General features: G+C 43.7%; 1 long non-coding RNA gene across 1 annotated transcript; it reads right to left on the reverse strand.

The window, feature by feature from the left end:
* Positions 1-916: 916 nt before the first annotated feature.
* LOC128341219 (uncharacterized) lies at positions 917-20,074 on the reverse strand. Its single transcript, XR_008314269.1, has 3 exons — positions 20,005-20,074; positions 2,479-3,462; positions 917-1,101 (listed from the first exon to the last, which is right to left on the reverse strand). It is a non-coding gene; the product is annotated as an uncharacterized LOC128341219 (long non-coding RNA).
* Positions 20,075-20,368: the final 294 nt, after the last annotated feature.

A 20,368-nucleotide genomic window follows, 5' to 3' on the forward strand; every position in this document is an offset into this window, starting at 1 on the left:
CACCAGAGTTAGCAGAAAACGGAATCATCAAAACTAGCTGTCCCAGGCGCAGAGCATCTGTGCCTCTTGTTGCCCCATTTTTCTCCCCTCCCCCCTCATTCTTGGCCCCCCCATTCTCGCCCCCCCCCCAGCTGACGCTGCTTTCTCCCCCCACTCAGCTGCCACCACTTTCTCTCCTTTCCAGGGGCTACCTTCTCTTCCACCCCAGCCATCGCCATTGCTGCTTTCTCTCCCCCCTGCCCAGCCGCCACCGTTTTCTCTCCCCGCTGACTGCTGCTGCTTTCTTCCCCCTGGCCGCCCTTCCCTCCCGGCAGCTTGCTCACAGGTACATCTTGGTGAATTATATACATAGACACACACACACATTCCCCTTAGGGGGTATATCTACATCTACATCTACATCTACATCTATCTATTCCCCTTAGGGGATGGAACTGCTCTGGGAGGAGCAGCAGGTTCCAAGTTCCCTCCCTGGAATCTCCAAGATAGGGCGGAGAGAGATTCCTACTGAGAGAGATTCCTTGGAGAAGCTGCTGCCAGTCTGTGTGGACAATACTGAGCTAGATGGGCCTATGGTCTGACTCAGTATATGGCAGCTTCCTAGGTTCCTATGTACCTGTTCATGCCATTTTCAAGTGTCCAAGCAGGGGTTGTCAGACTTCGCTCTAGCTGAATCAGCAGGTGTCTCATGGGTGACAGAGGTCAGCAAGGGCCTGACAAATGTAGGGCAAAGGTGAACTGAAAGCAGTGGGCTAGTGCATAGAAGTGGGCTCATTTACAGGAAGTGTTAGATGCGACCAGTAAATTGGACTGTGCTATGTCACTCCCGGATCAAGTTGACCTGACCCAGAACCAAGTTTGGTAATCGACTTTACACATTCTGCATCTCTTGTGACTTACCAGGAATGTGGTAACGTTGGTAGGTAGCCCAAAAGACGGACCCAAGAAGCTGTTGTTGCAGTCACATGACCTGCTCTGTCCCATTAGGTATTTGAGGGCAGGGTCTTGTTGATCTGGTTTAACTTGCTGCAGTTCCCTTTTTGACCAGTGCTTGGTGTGGTGCACTGTCTGGGAGCCTTCTCCAAGAGAGCAGTTTCTGCACTTAAGAACATAACATCATCATCATCCATCATCATCATCATCATTATTATTTTACATTTTATATCCCGCTCTTCCTCCAAGGAGCCCAGAGCGGTGTACTACATACTTAAGTTTCTCCTCACAACAACCCTGTGAAGTAGGTTAGGCTGAGAGAGAAGTGACTGGCCCAGAGTCACCCAGCAAGTCTCATGGCTGAATGGGGAATTGAACTCGGGTCTCCCCGGTCCTAGCCCAGCACTCTAACCACTACACGACACTGGCTTCATAAGAACAGCCCTGCTGGATCAAGCCTAGGGCCCATCTAGTCCAGCATCCTGTTTCACACAGTGGCCCACCAGATGCCACTGGAAGCCTACAGGCAGGATTTGAGGGCATGAGTGCTTGACAAGGGGCAAGACTAGAGGAGCAGCTATGACAACCAAATCCTTATTTCTTGGACCTAATAAACCCTGTCTTTGAAAATTAAAAGCCCCTGTTTCTGGGCAGATATCTACTGAGACCAAGTGACAGTCTGTCTTTTCATTACAGGAAACTCACTAGCTGCTTGCCTGTTCTCTGCATATTGACATGCTGGTATTCCACACTAAAAGTGTACTGTACCCAAGCTGTTATGAAAATACCATCTTGTGTGCTTTTGTTGATTTTAATAATAGCAGAAACCTTTGTTTAAAAACAGGTCTCGCAAGGGAAGAAAATATGTTGTACACAATAATTGCCTGCGCCATATCTATTTAGGTCTGAACCCATGAAAATTGTGCCCAACTTAGCAACTGACTCACTCCAAATAAAGGTTGCAGCACCAACTAAATATGCCATCCTCCTACTAAGAAGTATTTGCTTGCAATGCATCATGATAAGGGCCTTAAGATTGCAAAGGTTTCTGGTGGGAAGCTCTGTTAATATAGGAGATCGGGCTTTCTAATGAGAATGATTATACAAAAAAGTGCGATAAGCCCTACTAGACAAAAAAGTCAGCCTGTTCTGAGTTTTTAATCCAATTTAGTTTACAGAATGAGAAAGGTTATCTTTTGTCTTAAACAACTTGGGGAAAATAAAATGAATTTTAATTAGAGGAAGATTACTATGGTGACATGCAAACGAAAGAAACAATAACGCAGCCAGGACGAGAAGTAGAAAACTCTGATAAACCCACTTTCATTCTTTTTATTGTAAAGGAAATGACTCAGACTAGAGTAATAATGGAGGACAGATACTTAAACAATACTGGTACACTGCAGGAGGGTATTATGAGGAAAATTGTGGTATGTGCAGGAGGACTGCACACACACACACACACACACACACACACACACCAGACCACCACCCCTAAAAAAATACATGGGGTAATTTGATTCCTTTGGTGACAAAATGTCTAACCTGGGAAATCAGGATATTTTTGGAAACAGAGTTGCAACTAAAGTTTATAAACACATGACAAAGTCCTCTGTCACCACTAGGCTATATGTCCAGGATCCTCTCATACATGGCATTGGGGGAGGAGGGGAAAGGATGTGTCAAGGATCTGGCTGCTCATGAGAGAGTTCAAATGCTTTATCATAAGCTTCTCATCTCTCTGTTCCTGTGGCTTCATGGTCAGCACTTTACACTGAGGAATGGGATGTATAGGTTCAATTCCCATTGCCACTCATTTTTCCATCTAAAAATATTTTAGATGGAAGCCAGCCTCCCAAAAGGAAGGCTTTGTCTTACAGAAGCTACATTTCCGGCTTCCTGAGGGTGTGTGTTTGTTAATTTTCAGTTGCAATGTTCAGTTGCATGGAAGTGCCAGGTAGTTCCCAGTACTGCTTCTTGTAAAATTGCTGCTGCAGTTTGTTCTCACTATAGACAACGATTTTCCTGAGGAGCCCATTAGTCTATATGCAACTCATCTCCTCAAGGCTACAGAGCTGGGCGACCATTGTGAGTTGAATGTCAGCCTTCTATCCAGTGGCGCTCTTACCCTGGACTTCCGGGCTGAAGTCCAGGGCATCCACAGCCCCAGGACCCCACAAATCCTCTTCAGTCTGTTCTGGATGGTGTGGTTGCCTGGCCAAGCATGATGATGCTTAATTTTTGAGGGGGGGGGGCTCCAAAGGCCTCTAGGTCCAGGCTCCAAAATTGCCTAGGTGCACCTCTGCTTCTATTCCCATGTAATCTTGGTGTTTCTTCTGGTGAAAGTACTACATGTAGCTTGGACTACATGGAATTTCAGACCTTCACCTCTAGGCACTGACTGTTTCTTAACTAATTTGGTGAGCTGTAGCACTTGATGTGGTAGAAGAAGCACTGGGAGCTCTTTCTTGCCTCATGGTTGTGTGTGTGTGGTGGGGGGTTGCTTTTTCTTTTTTTACTTTTATGGCACTGGAAAACAAAAGGAAAAGTGTCTAGTTTTACATTCAGTAGGAAAATGGTCAGAGTTCTCCATCATCAGTCAACAAATGGTTCACGATTTCACATATCTAATTATTACAGCATATAATTGGTGATCAGGAAAAGATTAGGCCCCCTCTTGCAAGTTTTGAAAACATATGCTATGCTGTGTTTAATCAGCAACATATTTAAAAATATTAGACATCAGTTAACAGTCCATTATATTACTGTAAGAAATTACAGCCTTTGTCTCAGAACAGCTCACATGAGGGGAAAAATGCTGAATCATCCCTGGCGAGCAACCTGGGTGGGTTTCTCATAAAACTATACTGTATTTCCATTAGATATAAAATGCTGCCTCCAGATCTCTCCTACAGGCTACTCTGAATGGGAATTGGAGTGATCAAAGATTCCTGTTCACCTTTCCCTCCTTGCTAACAAGCAACTGTATGAATCCAATTGTTCTCCCAGGCCTGCTGTCTGCATGTGGAGTTAAATTGTTAATTTGGCCAAGCTCTCATTGAGATGTGTTTTGCACCAGAGAACCCACCCACCTTCTCCTGCTGGGTCAATAATTACCCTTGGAGGCTTGAAAAAGATAAAGAACAAATTAAAAAATATATTCAAAAGGCTACAAAAATAGGTTGTCTTAAGCTTCAGTTTTAGGTTGCATTTAAGAACCCTTAAATGGTTACAGAGTCCTTTTCAATTACTACAGACTGGTTCCGTTTGAGGTTTTTGGTTGGTTAGGTAAACTTAAAATACTTAGTTGGCTACAAGAATACTTCAACAGCACCCTGAATGATACTGGAGCAGCATACAGTACAATCTTAATTACTTAGTTGCAAATAACAAATATTTAGGAAATGCAAAGCACACATCAAAGAAACAGAAATTCTAATGCAAATTATTACAAAAACACATTCTCCTACCCTGAACTTCTGCAGCCACTAGCCTTGCTTCCTTTTTCCTTGAACTCACCAAGCTCCTGATGAGAATCAAGCCTCCAGCAATCTGGTCTCCCCATGATCTACAGTCACCCTGCTGCAGCAAAACTCCATTGCCACATGTTCTTGTTCCCTCCAGCTCAGAACTTCCCTTCTCCTTCCCAGAATTCCCAGCAACAGCCCTCTAGGTCCCACCCACCTGGCATACTGATTGGCTGAGATCTGGAGTTCACCAGCCTCTCAGTCAAGACAAGGGATCACTTCCTGTTATCTTCCTGTTCACTCCCTCTCTTTAGAGGGAGGGGAGACTGATCACTACAACTACTCAGTTCTTCTCAGTGATTCTGTCAATTATGTACTCATCCTAATGGAACAGGCCTCATTTCTTATCTAAGGCTCCTTCTGTTCAGTATTAATCTAATGAGAACACAAGAGAAGATAGATGCACTCTGGAACATAGTTTCCTATCTTTTGGATGCAAATATGATTATTATGGAAAAGGCAGCATAATTTGTTCTTGACAAATGGAGCAGAGCACTAATGATCCTGGCTCCAAATCACTTTGTCATGGAGAACATCAGAGAAGTTCATTTTCATTCAGTAGCAGAACCATTAATATTTTATTCCAGAGGGGTGACTGTGTGAGTCTGCTACAGCAAGCACAACAAGGAGTCTTGCAGCACCTCAAAAAGTGAACACATTGAGTGTGGAATAAGCATTCCTGCATTAGAGTCCACCTTCATCAAATGCATGTAATGCTATTCTCAATTGGCAACACTTTTGCTGGTCAAATGACCGTAACAATAAAGATTTGATTTGAATTGGCAAAAGAGATGTTACCAAGGGTTTGAATTCTTTGGCTCAGAATACGAAATTTATCAACTCAGAATTATATAGTTTACTATAATTGTAGCAGCAATATAGGAAGATACTGAAAGGCAATGGTAAACCCCTTCTACCAAAGAAAACCACAGGGCTCTGGGGGCACCAGGAGTCGAAATCCACTTGATGGTACACTTTACCCTTTACCAGATTTTTTATATTTTTAATTTATAGATAGCTCATCTTTATTCCATCATGGAATTCCAGACAGTGTACAGGGGATTTCTAGGTAGTCACCCACTCAGACACTGACTAGATTTAGACCAGTTTAGCTTCAGCAAGATGGCTGCATCATGACCCCTCGGGCCATGCCCTGGAACATATAATCAGAGGCTGGAATTTCCTACACATATGCAGTTGCAAATTTGCACAGAAACTTTCCTGGAACCTCTTCTTGAAGTCTGCCACCAAAATACATAAAGGAAGCAACCTGCAGTTTGTTTTAGGCATTGGCACTATCATAGTAGGGGAGGGTCTAGTTCTATGGAGCCCATCCTCAGCATAATGCCGCCATCACCCCTTACTATTTGCCACAATCCATTTATGACCTCCCAGAGATTAGTATCCTGACTATCATGATGCAGATGCTGAACTCTGTATAAGAAATATCATAGATTGTACTGTACTTGTTTCAGTTAATAGGCTTTTGGCTAAAAAAAATTTCACTATACGTGTGTGTGTGTGTTTGTGTGTGTGTGAATGGAGAATAGTATTTCATGCATCTGATGAAGTGGACTAAATTGGTTAGTCTCAAGACATTTTGTAACCATGAGTGAGGCAAAACTTTCCCTGGCCATCTTGCTGTTTGCTGAGCAGCCTAACAATGCCTCATAGAAATTTTTTTTTTTTCATTTTCATTTTTAATATCTTAACCTGATATTGTAACGGTATCAACATTACTGTAACAAAGCATTATCATAGTTTCTGAAGTCAACATGGTTTAAATAATCGACCTCAATTTCACACTTACTCCCTAATAATTACTTTGCCCATCTTATACTGAAACAGGGACAAAAGGCCCACACTTTTACCATTTCTGACACACTGCTTGTATATACACCACCAAGGGCAAAAGGTCTTTAATGAGTGACTAGGCTGTATCAAATGATCTTGAGACATATTCACCAAGTCAACACACTATTTAACTCCAACCCCTACCCAGTTTCCATTCACCACAAAAGGAGCCCAGTATCTTTTCTCTCTCATTCAGGAAGAGTGTAGAGTTAGCAGCAGTACCTACCCTGCCCTGCTACACCATTACTTCTAATTCCCATCCCAGGCAAAATGGAGAAGGGTGGGGAAACACTTCCTGCAATTAAATATCCAAGAAGACAGCCCTGTCTTTCTGAGTATTATTTCCTGAGAAAACAATGGTAGGATCTGCCTCCCTCCCTCCACTTACTAACTCCACCTTCCATTCCAAACAATGTGTCCCAGCTCTGCATGTTGTCCTCCAAATTATACGCAGACTCTCTACAAGTGCAGCAGCTATCTGATATTCACAAGATTAAGGTTCACCGACTCCAGGCAGAAAACACATTCAAGCATCAGAAGCAGCAGTGGGAAGAGCCAGCCAACTACACTCTTAAGAACTTGGGGTAGTCAGGGCTGTAGTAGTAGTAGTAGTAGTAGTAGTAGTAGCAGCAGCGGCAGTAGTGGTGGTGGTGGTGCTGATGGTGGTGGTAGTTCTGCTGACTTCTTGCAGGAGGTGGGATGCATAGCAGCTCTTTGGACCTGGTGGTGTAAATCCCAAGTGCATGTGCACCCTCCTGCTCTAAAACTTTGCAGCATAGCAAGTAAAATGTGTAGCCTTCCCCTACAAAAGACGAGTACCAGGTAGGTGCAGCAAGCAAATATACAACCCACCCACCCCCCCTTCACTTAAGAAGGGAAAGAACAAAGTCAAAGTAGTGTGCAGGTAGCAAAAGCTGCAGCAGTGGTGCACGTATGATGGCACCCTTTGAAGTGTGGTGTCCCAAGCAACCACTTGAGTTGCCTGATTACTGAGCCAGGTATGTAGCTGGCAGTGCTCTAGCAGTATTATCATGAGGCAATGGGGCTTCAGGATCTGGCAGGTTGGCAGGGGGTGGGCAGGGTTTCACCTTCCTGCCAGATGATCTTCTGTTGAATCTTCGGCATCCACACTGCTCTGTGAAGTGCAGATCAGTGGAGGCCAGGACTTGTTCTTCTGGCCTCCATGTATCCCACAATGCACTGCGTGATGAGTGTGGTCCATTGGCATATACCCCTGTATGAAGGGTGCTCTAGGCACCTATCTCTGTGTATGCTCAGGCTGCAAACAGCCCAAGCACACACACACAATCCCGGCACAAGGGTTAAGGATGCACTTGCACTCTTTAATTTCAGTGAAAGGCCAAGGTAAAAAACTGGGCCAAGCAGGTGGGCAGCACCAGGATCCACACCAATCCTGACACTTCACATACACAGCCGAACCCAGGGTGGGCTTCCCTAGCCTGGGTTAGGCTGCACATTTAAATACCTCTAAAGGCTACTGAAGGAGAAGAAACACAACAGAAGGAAGGTGCCATTAGAAATGCCATCTCTGAAGCTGTTCCTGGATATCTCCCCCTCCCCACCACCAATATTTTTCATGAGATCAGGCCATTCAGAGCCCCAGGTTTGTTTTCAGTAGTCATTTGGAGTTTGATGCTGATTCCTGGAGATTCCAGACCAATCCTGGAGGGTTCGATTGAAAACCAAACCCAGTAAGTGCTAAGAGAAACAAAACACTCAGGAGATATTTAAATGATAATGAAAGCATGTAAAGGTATTACAGAAATGCATAAAAGGTGCCAAACTAAGCATAGGGGCACTATAAGATTCCTGTATCCCAATCCCGGAGGGAGGGTTTGGAATCCTCATATAAGCAGCCAAGGAAGAAGAAGGGCCTTAAATGACTTTCAGCTAATGGCCTCTTTTATTTTGGTTAATCAGAGAGAATGTGCTTCCCAATCATGCCTTCTTACTGTAAGATATCATTGAATCATTTATAATATATAGAAAGAGCAGGCAAATGAGGATCTAGCTAATTTGCAGACTACCCTCACATGCAATGTGAATTCTGAAATGTGATTCTGAATGTGATTCTGAAAGGCTTGCTTTTCATCTCACTTAACTATGCAAAGCCCCAAAACCACCTTTTATATTAATGAACAACTTGTTTTCACTTCACACAAACATTCCCGAAAGCTTGTTTATGCAGAAAAATCACCCTTAGACCTAATTTACAGTAAACGCAATCAGAAAGGAAAACGCTTTCCTGTGTTAATTTTGAGTGTGTATGGAGAAACAGGAATACAAAGGGTAACATGAATAAGATCGTAACTTATTCTACACAAGCCTTCTTCAGATGTTCAAAAAGAGATACTGTAGCCATGTACAGCATTCCACAAACACCCCCGGAAGCCACACCCCAGCACTTATATGCTTGGATGCCTCACCCACCACATTGGGCAGGCTTATTGCATCTGTTTGCCGAGACAAATGCTGTGAGAAGGCATTCATTCTGTGATCAGAAGACTGGAGCACCCCAGGACTATGGATGGAGCAGCACTGATGTTAAGGAAAAAATCTATACAATCCTGAGGTCACAGTTTAGCTCTTTAACAGCCTGTTCACTGGAAGAACCATTGGCTTTTGCATTGATCTGAGGACTCTCTCTCTCTCTCTCTCTCTCTCTCTCTCTCTCTCTCTCTCTCTCTCTCACACACACACACACACACACACACACATTTATATACCACCCACTACCAAAGTCCTTAGGCAGTTTACAATAACAAAACAATCCAAAAGATTAAACATTTAAAACATATATAAGATTAAAAATAAAACAATAAAATTCAACTAAAACATCAACAAAAATCATCAAAACTTCAACTAAAAGGCCTAGATGAAGAGATGTGGCTCAGGTTGAGTCTTGGTGCAGTTTCCCTGTTCACATGAAGATCAGAGAAGCCAGCTCTTAAGGTATCCACTCAAAGCCACTTAGTATCCAGATTAATTGTATGGCCACAATTCTTTTTCTCCTTGCAAGGAATACCATTCTCTCACCTTCTGCCAGCTCGAGGTTAGGACATGCCCACACCTCCACATGATCACCCTTCCGATACATTGGGAATCTGTTTATGTCCAGCTGAGAAGCATAGCTGGGCTGGGTGGTTGGATTTCCTAATTTTAAAGCCGTTTGGCCTCCTATTCTTGTCTTGTGATTTCTGCTTTCAATCATAGAACTTGCTCAGACTCCACAGAGACAGCTGACAATGGCTCAGATAAGGCTTTTCCTTGCTGATCTCTTCTGCTTCTTGTCCTTGCCCCTATTACTCTGCTTCTCCATCTCACCACCCACGGACACTCTTGTATTGCCTTTATCCTTCAGTCTGTTTCTGTGTATTGCTCTTTAACATCCCAGTGAGCTACCACCACTTGGCAAAATCAGTGGCTGCCTCACCCATCAGTGCAGAAATAGTGATACTGTGGACATATTTACACGGGCCACATCCAGGTGCAGTTGTTTAGTACAGGATTGTCACACTTTGTCCACCCATTCTTTACAGAGGCTTCACACAATGAATAACCTCAAAACAGTGGTATATCTGCTGGTGACCTTCAAACTGGATTACTGCAATGTGCTTGATGTGGGGCTGCCCTTGTATGCAGTCCGGAAACTACAGTTGGTTCAGAATGCCGCAGCCAGGATGGTCTCTGGGTCATCTCGGAGAGACCATATTACTCCTGTATTGAAGGAGCTACACTGGGTGCCGATATGTTTCCGGGCAAAATACAGGGTGTTGGTCATAACCTATAAAGCCCTTAACAGCTTGGGCCCTGGGTATTTAAGAGAACGTCTTCTTCGTCATGAACCCCATTGCCCACTGAGATCATCTGGAGAGGTCCGTCCGCATTTGCCACAGGCTTGTCTAGTGGTCACTCAGGGACAGGCCTCCTCTGCTGCTGCCCTGAGGCTTTGGAATGCACTCCCTAGTGATATAAGAGCCTCCACATCTCTGACAGCTTTTAAAAAGTCTTTAAAGATGCATCTGTTCACCCAGGCTTTTAATTAATATTGTTTTAATGGTTTTAATGTTGTTTTAAAATATTGTTTTAAAAACTTTAAATTGTTGTAATGTTTTAAACTTTTTGTTTTTGTTTTAACTAATGTTTTACTTCTTGTTTTTGTTTTTTTGTAAATCACCCATAGGCAAAAGTTTTAGGCAGTATAAAAATATGGTAAATAAATAAATAAAAATAAAACATCCATCTGTTGTCCACATTTTCCCCTGAACTTAAAGCATCACATGTATGAATGTAAAAACAACAACCAGAACAGCAGTATAGCTGTTGTTTTACTAAGCTTTAATATGTATGTTATGACTTGCCATTACCACCAGACACTGGGATTTGTAGTTTGCGGAGCTGCTACAAATTCTGTTAATTTCACAGAATGAACATTCCCAGAATTCATTCAGGAGAGGGAATAATGGTTAAAGCACCCTGTAGTATAGATGACTCTAGCCCTATTTAGACATTATTTTGTATGAGTGTACAAATATCCTTGCACTCATACATGCTGTTGTGTGAATGACTCTATCTTCATTCATTTTAACAGTGAACCTGAGTACAAGCCTCTTTGATTACAGAGAAGTGTGCCTGTGTTCAATATAACATGTGAAGAACTGTACCTGTGGACAGTACCTGTATCTGTGGACAGAACTGTATCTGTGTACACTGTACAGATTATTGTACACGTATTGAATGTAATGTGTGAATAGGGCTTGTGCCATAGGACATTCTCCTGCGTGATCCACTATAAAAACCCTTGAAAATTCACATCAAATTGCCCATACCAGAGAGTGGTATACTGTACTGGAATAATGAAATATTACTTTTGACAAGCCCACAATATGTAATGTGTAAGTGAACATCTGTTTTTTTAGTAAATATGTGATGAAGATAGTAAATATTCAATCCAGAAAAGCCCCTTGTCAGATGAGAAAGAAAAGCTCCTTCATATTAGAAGTGTTTCCTACCCATTTTTAACACTTGATGCCCTTCTTTAAAAATCCAACTAAAGAACCAATTATTTTGAACTTGATTCTTTGTCTAGTGAGAATTGTCTCTGCATAGCTAACAAAACAGATTTATGTTTTTCAACAAATTAGCACACATCATATTTCCTCACATCCTTGAGTAGCGTGCCCAATTTGAATTTATAGTATGATGTAGTGGATAGAGCTTGGATTGGGGTCGGGAGACCAATGTTCAAATCCTCACTTATCCCTGAAGTTCACTGGTTGACATCCTGACTAAATTTCTTGATGGTAGTCCTAATGAAATTAAGTAGTCCTTTAGAGTAACTCCTGAGTAGTACTACTGAGTAACTTAGTCTGGATGTCAGCTGCTGGGTGGTCCTATCCCACAGGCAAGAAACCACAAGGCAAGGCAAGGTGATGGGGGTTGCAGAACCCTGGAGAGCTCCCAGTGAGCAACTTGTTCCAACAAGGACCAAAGGTTTCAAATACCTCCAGGCTTAGATGACCACTCCCTCCCTCTACCTCCCTGTCTGGAGAACATAAAGATTTAAAAGGCCCATCTTCTAGTCTGGAATCTTGCGCTTCTGCTGCTCTATCAAGTCCCCATCTGGCCTGTTGCTGGAGCTCGTGTGCAGGCTTTGGGGAGTGTGTGGTCCTTGGCATGAGAGAGGCCGGTTCATTGGGGGGCTCAGGCTCAAGCTCTGTGTATTCCAGTGCTGGTGAATGCTTCCTTCTGGGTGGGGAAAAAAATGCTAAAAGCATGTTTTGCATTGTTGACCAATTTAGCTTTTTGCAAATGTGCTTTGTAAGAGATTGCTATTTGTACAGAGTGCTGCCTACTACGCAAACCTCCTTTCAAATGCAGCATTTTTTAAACTTGTAAGAGTATGGTAAACATGATCTGTGAAGAAACTTGCTGTGATGTCAGTAGGTGTTTGCAAGTTGATCGAAGGCCACACATAACAGGTTTTATTGAATTTCACAGCTGCATACCAGAGCATCATTTAAACAAGACAGTGTGCACTTTTCCAAATAAAGCTTGCACTGCAAAGGAAATGAAGCAAACAGTATAAACTAGACAATAAATTCTAATAGCAGTGTGAAGAACAGGGAGAGCAGGGAAGTCTGATAAGAGATTATTCCTTTAATTGGTGTCCTCTTATGAGGAACTTCTTCTTTATGAGGAAATAATGCCATTATTAAAGCAAATGTTGGCAACCAAGAGAGCACGTATTTATTAATACAGAAAGGTGTCCCAAGTGATATCTCAAAGTGTTGGATGAAGATAAAAAAGACAGACTGAAATGAGCAAACTGCTGATTGAGTTGGATAGTGTAGAACTTATACAAGGGCCGAAAATAATGCATTCAAAAGGAATGGAAGAAAGTTGTGCTACTTCATATCAGCAGCATCAGCTCTACTGCCATGGTCTAAGCCCTTGCCACTCTTCTAGATGAAGGAGCGATGTCATTTTCATGCAACATGGTTGCTCCCTCTATATGACATCATAATGGTGCCAGACTGGACCACAGGGAAGCTGTTCCCCTTTCATTGTAGTAAAGTATGGAAAGGGTCTAGACAAGGAGGTATTTAATGTGACGTGGTCTGGCTGGCACCAGTGTGAAATATGCATTGCAAACTGGACATCAGAGAATAAGAAAATTAAAATAATCATATTTTTAGTGGAAGGGGTATACTTTTAAACCAGAAAAGGAGGGTCAATGTTTCATGAAGTTTAGTAACAGATATTTATGTAACTGGAGTCCCTGCAGAGGGATAGCCTAATCACCAAGTGGGAATAGCCTTTCCTTGGCATGGCTAGAACTGCATGGTCATCAGCAGGGGGAGAGCTGAAACTAGTAATAGAAGAAGAAGGGCTCTAGGGTGTAATGATATGGATCCTATTTGAAGGCTTTGCCTTGCCCTACTCCAAAATGATGACATGTTAGAGGAGGGATTAAAAAGCCCTTGGCAAGGAAGAATGACGTGATGTGGACTTGCACCACTTCTGCCGGCACGTGGATGAGTAGCAGTGCTGGGGGACAGAGCCTGCCTGGGGGACAGAGGGATGTGCCTGCCTGTGGGATGGAACTAGTCACTCAAGCATCTTTGGGGGCTGGATGGGTAGCATGGTCACTGAGCTACTGGTGAACAGTAACTACATACTGTTGGGCATTTCAGGAGGATGGGCAAGATGGAGCTGCATGGTCCAGACACTGCAACCTAATACCTGTGCATTGCCCAACAGCCTCCAGCATAACACCAAGATGCACTGGCCACGGCTGCTCACTGCACAAGGCATCTGCACCAGGAAATACTGTCCCTTTCTCTTCAGTAAGCATGCAGGGCTTCTCTCCACTCTACCCTGTCACTGTTTAGCAGTGGTAACTTGCCAGACAGTGCAGTTCAGTGACACTAGTTCAAGGGATGTGATTGTGCTCAGCTGCCATTTTGAATGTGTAGTCCAGATCCAACATGGTACCACAGTGAGGCTATTCCCACGATCAGGCGAAATCGGGCTAGGGGAGCCTAGCCCGATTTCACCTGACCATGGGAATCACCGGATCGTGAGAAGAACCTCAGTATGGGGCAAAAAGCTCAGTATGGTTGTGCTTGCAGAAAGTAAATTACAGATACCCTAGGGGAAAATAGCTAGGAAATAGTAACATCTCCTACTCCATTCCCATTGACAGCTTGATGTAGTAGTGGTTGAAGCTGTCTCTCTCTGGATGCTTAGAATCCCATGTGTTCCTTTTCCTTCTCCTTCTGGTGTAATGCCAGAGGCTTTTCAACAATCAAATCCTGTGGTCCAGGCTGATAATCAGCCAAACCTGCTCAGGGAGATACGATGTAGAACTATACATTCCAATGCGCAATTTGAACACAGTGGTATCTATCTCCATATTTCTGTTACTCACCTGCTGTAATGCCTGCATAATAAGATTGTGCCGAAAATATCATGGGAGATAAAACTCCCTCCTGATATATGATAAGAATATGCCACAAGTCCTGATGAAACTTCCTCGTGCTTTTGAACTTTCTAAATAGTCGTGCTTTAAACAGTAAGAGGAACAGTTTGTAGTTAAAATATTTAAATAAAATCTGTTCAAGAACAGCTAAAAACAAGCCCTCAGAATTTATGCTCTCTAAAGATATGTGGTCTTGCTTGCTAAATATGTGGTCTATGTGATAAAGATATCTATGTGGTCGCTAAGAGCTGACACCGACTTGACAGCACTTAATCAATCAATCAATCAATCAAAGATGTGCACGAATTGCAATTTGACACACAATTCGAAACACATCCTTGGCACCTTTAAAATGGAGGAGAGCAGCGCTTCTCCCAGCTATCTTTGTGCACCAGCGGTGTTCTCCCCAGCTGCTCTCGAGTGATGTAGGCACACAAATGGCCACCGCTCATGCCCTTTGTGTGGGGCAGAAACCCTTCCTCATCCAGGGTGGGGAGAAGCAGGCCATTAGGGCACCTGGAAATTTGACCCCCTTTCCATGGCCCTGCCCCTCCACCAATGGGTAAGCATCATGTTAAAGTACTTGAGCAGTCTCCACCCTTTGGATGCGACAAATATCACACCAGGAATGAAGTTGTAAGTAACGCTCTTTACATAATTCAGCAGGAGCACTTCTTGCATGTGATAAAACAGAAACGCCACCCCTACATGTTATGTAATAAAAAACCAGAGCCAGTGTAATGTTACTTTAGAAACTGTTTTTACTGACAGAAAACAATAAACTTTGCATCCCTGCTGTGGAACTCACAGCCTGTATTAGAACCAAAGCTAAGGGAGGATTGTATACATAATACGTAAAATTGGTATCTCGGATATGCACTGTTGTATCACTCCTCCAGAGGCCTGGCATATGTGCTTATGAGGGGAAACAACCTATTTATGACCTTGCTCATCTCACCTTACCTTCCTACATCCCCACATTGAAGTGTCTAAAAAAGGCCAAAGGTCTAGGTAAGGAAAGCAATAGTTGTTTGACAGCTGTTGCTTACGAATCAGACTTTTCCTCCTCCTCTGCCCCTTCTCTTCTCAACTCTCCCTTGCCAGATAGACATGCTTTGTAAATAGGTTATCAGGATTAGTCTTTGCTTACCAGGACCAAAAAATCATTGTAATTCTTGAAACCTTTTTCTTCAAGTAAGCCTAAAAAAGACATATCTGATCTGATTCCTTGCATCTCCTCACACATCCACTGGCCGAGCCCTCCCTGATTTTGATAGCCCAAGGTGCATTGGCACAGAGGGATCCCTTGGATTATGCTTCAATAGCACACTAACATTGGCATACTGGAACATAGGTGAAGTATCTTGAACCAAAACATCCCGTAATGCGTAACACAAGTGATGTGCAATACAGGTGGGACAAAGGTGTGGATGGAAACCTCCCACAAGAAAATAAAGTCACACACAAGCCCTCAATTCTTTTGATGAGAGGATGGGGGAACTGAGGACAATAGAGATGTGTGCAATAGAGATGTGTCAGAAATGAATTCAATTATTTGTGTTACTGGGGATTAATGTCTTTGTGCACAAAACACTGCAATGATGAATTGTTGGAGACCTTTCCTGCTGTCTCTGTCTTGTCCTCCCATCCTTTTCTCCCCTCAGGTGTATGTGAGGTCCAAAACATGCAGGGGAAAGTGGGCTTGCCCCAATATGATTCTGTCCCTTAAAATGCATTTACTCTAGGGCAGGCCTGCACAACTCAAATGACCTGGCGGGCCGAAACCAACCGTGACTTGGTTCATGGGGCCGAGGTCAATTCCTAGGGTGCTGATTATTAGAGTAACACTTAATATCAACCAATCAACCAATCAACCAAATTAAAGAGAAATGAATTAAAAAATGAATTAAAAATGAATTTAATCAATATTTAACTGTTGATGTTCTGGCAGACCAAGATTGATTTAAATTAATATGAAATAAGTTGAATTAAAATTCATTCTAATAATATAAATATTATACAATCTGTACAAAATACATAATAAAATGCATTGTTCTTCCTTTCCACCTATGCCAAATCATCATACAAAACATGGAAGAGAACTTCTTCTCATAATTTTGGAAAAGAAGGGAGAAGGGGAAAGAAAGATGGAAAGGATGCAGCAGGAGGCTTGGCTTGAGAGAGAGAGAGAGAGAGAGAATGGAGCAGTGTGTGTGTGTGTGTGTGTGTGTGTGTGTGTGTGTGAGAGAGAGAGAGAGAGAGAGAATGGAGCAGTGTGTGTGTGTGTGTGTGAGAGAGAGAGAGAGAGAGAGAGGGAGAGAATGGAGCAGTGTGTGTGTGTGTGAGAGAGAGAGAGAATGGAGCAGTGTGTGTGTGTGTGAGAGAGAGAAGGAGAGAGAGAGAGAGAGAATGGAGCAGTCTTGATGGGAGAGGGAGAGAGAGAGAGAGAGAGAGAGAGAGAGAGAGAATGGAGCAGTGTGTGTGTGTGAGAGAGAGAGAGAGAGAGAATGGAGCAGTGTGTGTGTGTGTGTGTGTGTGTGTGTGAGAGAGAGAGAGAGAGAGAGAGAGAGAGAGAATGGAGCAGTCTTGATGGGAGAGGGAGAGAGAGAGAATGGAGCAGTGTGTGTGTGTGTGAGAGAGAGAGAGGGAGAGAGAGAGAGAGAATGGAGCAGTCTTGATGGGAGAGGGAGAGGGAGAGAGAGAGAGAGAATGGAGCAGTGTGTGTGTGAGAGAGAGAGAATGGAGCAGTGTGTGTGTGTGTGTGAGAGAGAGAGAGAGAGAGAGAATGGAGCAGTGTGTGTGTGTGTGTGTGTGAGAGAGAGAGAGAGAGAATGGAGCAGTCTTGATGGGAGAGGGAGAGAGAGAGAGAGAGAGAGAGACAGACAGACAGACTTAACTGTGCAGGCGCACCTTGCAGTTGGGAAGCAACGCTGGGCCAAATGGCAGGCCCGAGTGTCGCTCTGGTTTCTGCCGCTGTGCACTGCTGCTGCCGTGGGGTAGGGTAAGAAGAACACCCGCACCCCCACAGCCATCTCCTCAGCCGCACAGCGGCTGGAATGGGGGGGGGGGTTAGGCAGCAGGGGGAGGAAGGGGAAATAGCCCCGGGGGCCAGGAAAAAAGGCCTTGCAGGCCGCATCCGGCCCCCGGGCTGCATGTTGTGCAGGCCTGCTCTAGGGACACAACATCCCTTTTGCCAAGGAGCGGCAGCAGGAGTAAGGAGACAGCAGAGGGTGGAGCATCAGCTCCAAGAGGTGGCCTGTGGGAAACACGGCCATGCTAGAACTGACACATTTCTGTGCTGCTCTGAGCCTACCTCGCTATGGATGTGGGAGGAGCTTGTGCACAAAACCCAGGTTACAGCGGCAGCAGAATTTGGATGACACAATGGTGCCTTGGAACCTCAGGTTTCAGCAGCAAAACTTACTACAAAATGAGGGTTCAAATTCAGGTTTGGAAACAAAAACGAAGCTGTGGTTGAGTGATGAAACCACGGATTCACACATTTGGATGATCACAAACTTGATTGTCTGGCACATTTATCTCACTTGGCATTATATCGGAATGGGTCTCTCTTTTGTCTATAGTTTTATCTTTCTGTTTTCTCTGTATATTTGTTTCTTTGTCTTTTTCTATCATGGTGTCTGTTTCTATCTGTATGCCTCTCTATCTCTCTGTATCTGTATCTATCTGTGTGGCTCTTTGTGTCTGCTACTATATCTCTGTCTCTATATTTTTATGTCATTTTTATGTCTCTTTCCCATAGCTGTGTCAACATATTTCAATAAAATGATATGATTCTAGCTAGAAATATCTAGAGACCTGCTCTCCCTGTTTCTTCTAATGAGTAATTTTTAAAAAACCAAATGACAGATGTATATTGATTGAACATAATTATACACATAACACTTAAACAAATCTAGTGATAGAACACAGTAAAAATAATTACTTCTATTCCAGAAATAGAAACTTTTCTTACTTGAGAAAGTGAAGAAATAAAAATATCTACAAACTTTTGTAGTGATACTCAGGCTTGAGGGAGGACTAGGTATCAATTAGAGTAACTGCTTGGAGGGTGGGCTTCTCCAAATAAGGAAGAAAGCCCGGGAGAATCAAACCCCTGTGGCCCAATCCAGAGTGAGGGGCAGGGTTTACTGGACAACAGCCTATAGAGGAGTAGGAAATGGGTGTTGTGAGAATTCAGTTCTTCCCTGGTAGCCTCTGAAGCAAGTTTGATCAGCAACTACTGTAAATAAATGGGAGACCATCAGCCTTGGACTGGGAATCAACCTGAAGTAAATAGGAAGGATAGAGACAGGTTTAGCTAGATGTGTCAGGGAATTTATTCTTGCTTAAGTTATTGGATCTGAATACACGATTCTTGTAGTCCCTGGGGAAGTGTTTTACTTGAATGGAAGCAGAGATTGTTGATGCCTCTATAGTTCTCATCAATTATTAATAAATTGTTGTTATTGTTGTTGTTATTATTATTGCTGTTGTTATAGAGTCATTCCTTATTGGAATGACACAGAGCCCTTTATCACAATCAGTCACAATCACAGTCATGACCCAGGCCACGCAGAGGCCCATTGGGCATGCACAGCATCCTCCAAAATGGCTGCCACAACCAGAGGAAGGGCTGGAATGCTCCCAAAATGGGCTGAACTGCCCCTTTTTAGAGTGGGAGAAGGCTGGCGGGGGTAGGCGGAAATGACAGATCTGGCGGTGAGTCTGAATAAAATATTTTTTGTGGGAGGCACAAAACTGAACATGCCCAGTTGTGACTCAAACTGAACTGGGCAAACCTGTTTTGTGCACACTCCTACCAGGTCATTTGCATCACCACCATCCAGGGGCGTAGCAAGGTTGGAGTGGGCCCAGAGACGAGATTTTAAAATGGGCCCCCCCCTCCAAGTCCAGGGCCTCCGCACACCCCAGGCCCCCAAGGATTTAAGTCTGATATTCCAAAATAAGTATGCTGCCTGCAAATACATTTCACTGAATACACACACGCACACGTCACAATATATAGTGATATACATTGAGTACTACACATTTGTTTTACTTTTAATGCCTAGAACACACTAGAAAGATGAATGATTAAAATGGCCCCCTCGCTGCAGATTAGCCAAGGAGACTTTCAACCATGCAGGGTGAGCCTATGTCTGTTTTCTCAGAATTCTGAACCAATTCAGTCGATTCCAGGAGGTTTCTCACAGGAGGCTTTTAAAGCCCTTTAACACACCTCTCCTCTGGAATAGAGGTGCTGCATTCACATGTTGGCGAGATTTACCCTGAAGTCCCTGCAAGTTATTGGGGAGCAGTTCACACACAAGAAAAATAAAATAAAATAAAAGCACAAGACATGCTTCACAGTTCTCACTCAGACCTTCTGGGTTGCAAAACAACTTGAACATAAGTGCATTTATAAATGAATGAATGAATAAATAAAATAAATATAATACTGTTTCTTCCAGAAGTTTTTGTAATTTTCTGCCATGAAACAAGCCACTTATAGGACTTTTTAGATAGTTTTTTTTAAGCCAGCAAATTTTCCAAGCTGTTTAAAAATAAATATTCAGAGACTTCTCAGTCCCCCCCCCCATATCAAAGCCCTATGGCAAGCAGATCCCAAATATCCGGGGGTGGGGGCGGGAAGGTAACCACAAAAAGGAGTTCACACTCTACCTGGCAGCAAGGAGTCTTCTGCTGCAGAGACCAGTGGTGGCCACTCTGGCTGCCTCCTCCTTCCTGGCTGGCTTGGGCCCTACTGGAGTTCAGGCTTCACAGAGGCCTACACGAGGCCTCCCTGGAAGCCCCGCCCACCCGCCCATCAGCTGAGAGGCGGGAGAAAAGCAGCTCTTTGCAGTGTGTCTGCTGCTTCCATTGCCCGCCAGGAGAACAAGCTGGAGAGACGGCGAACAGGGCAAGTGGCTGAGGGGCCTTGGGGCTGGGCAGGGGGCAATGGGGAGTCACGTGAGGTGCCTCTGGGGGGCCCCTCCAGGCAGTGGGACCCCCAGACAACTGTCTCCCCTTGCCCGATCGTTGTTAT

This window comes from Hemicordylus capensis, chromosome 1 (genome assembly GCF_027244095.1).
Source record: "Hemicordylus capensis ecotype Gifberg chromosome 1, rHemCap1.1.pri, whole genome shotgun sequence".
NCBI lineage: Eukaryota > Metazoa > Chordata > Lepidosauria > Squamata > Cordylidae > Hemicordylus > Hemicordylus capensis.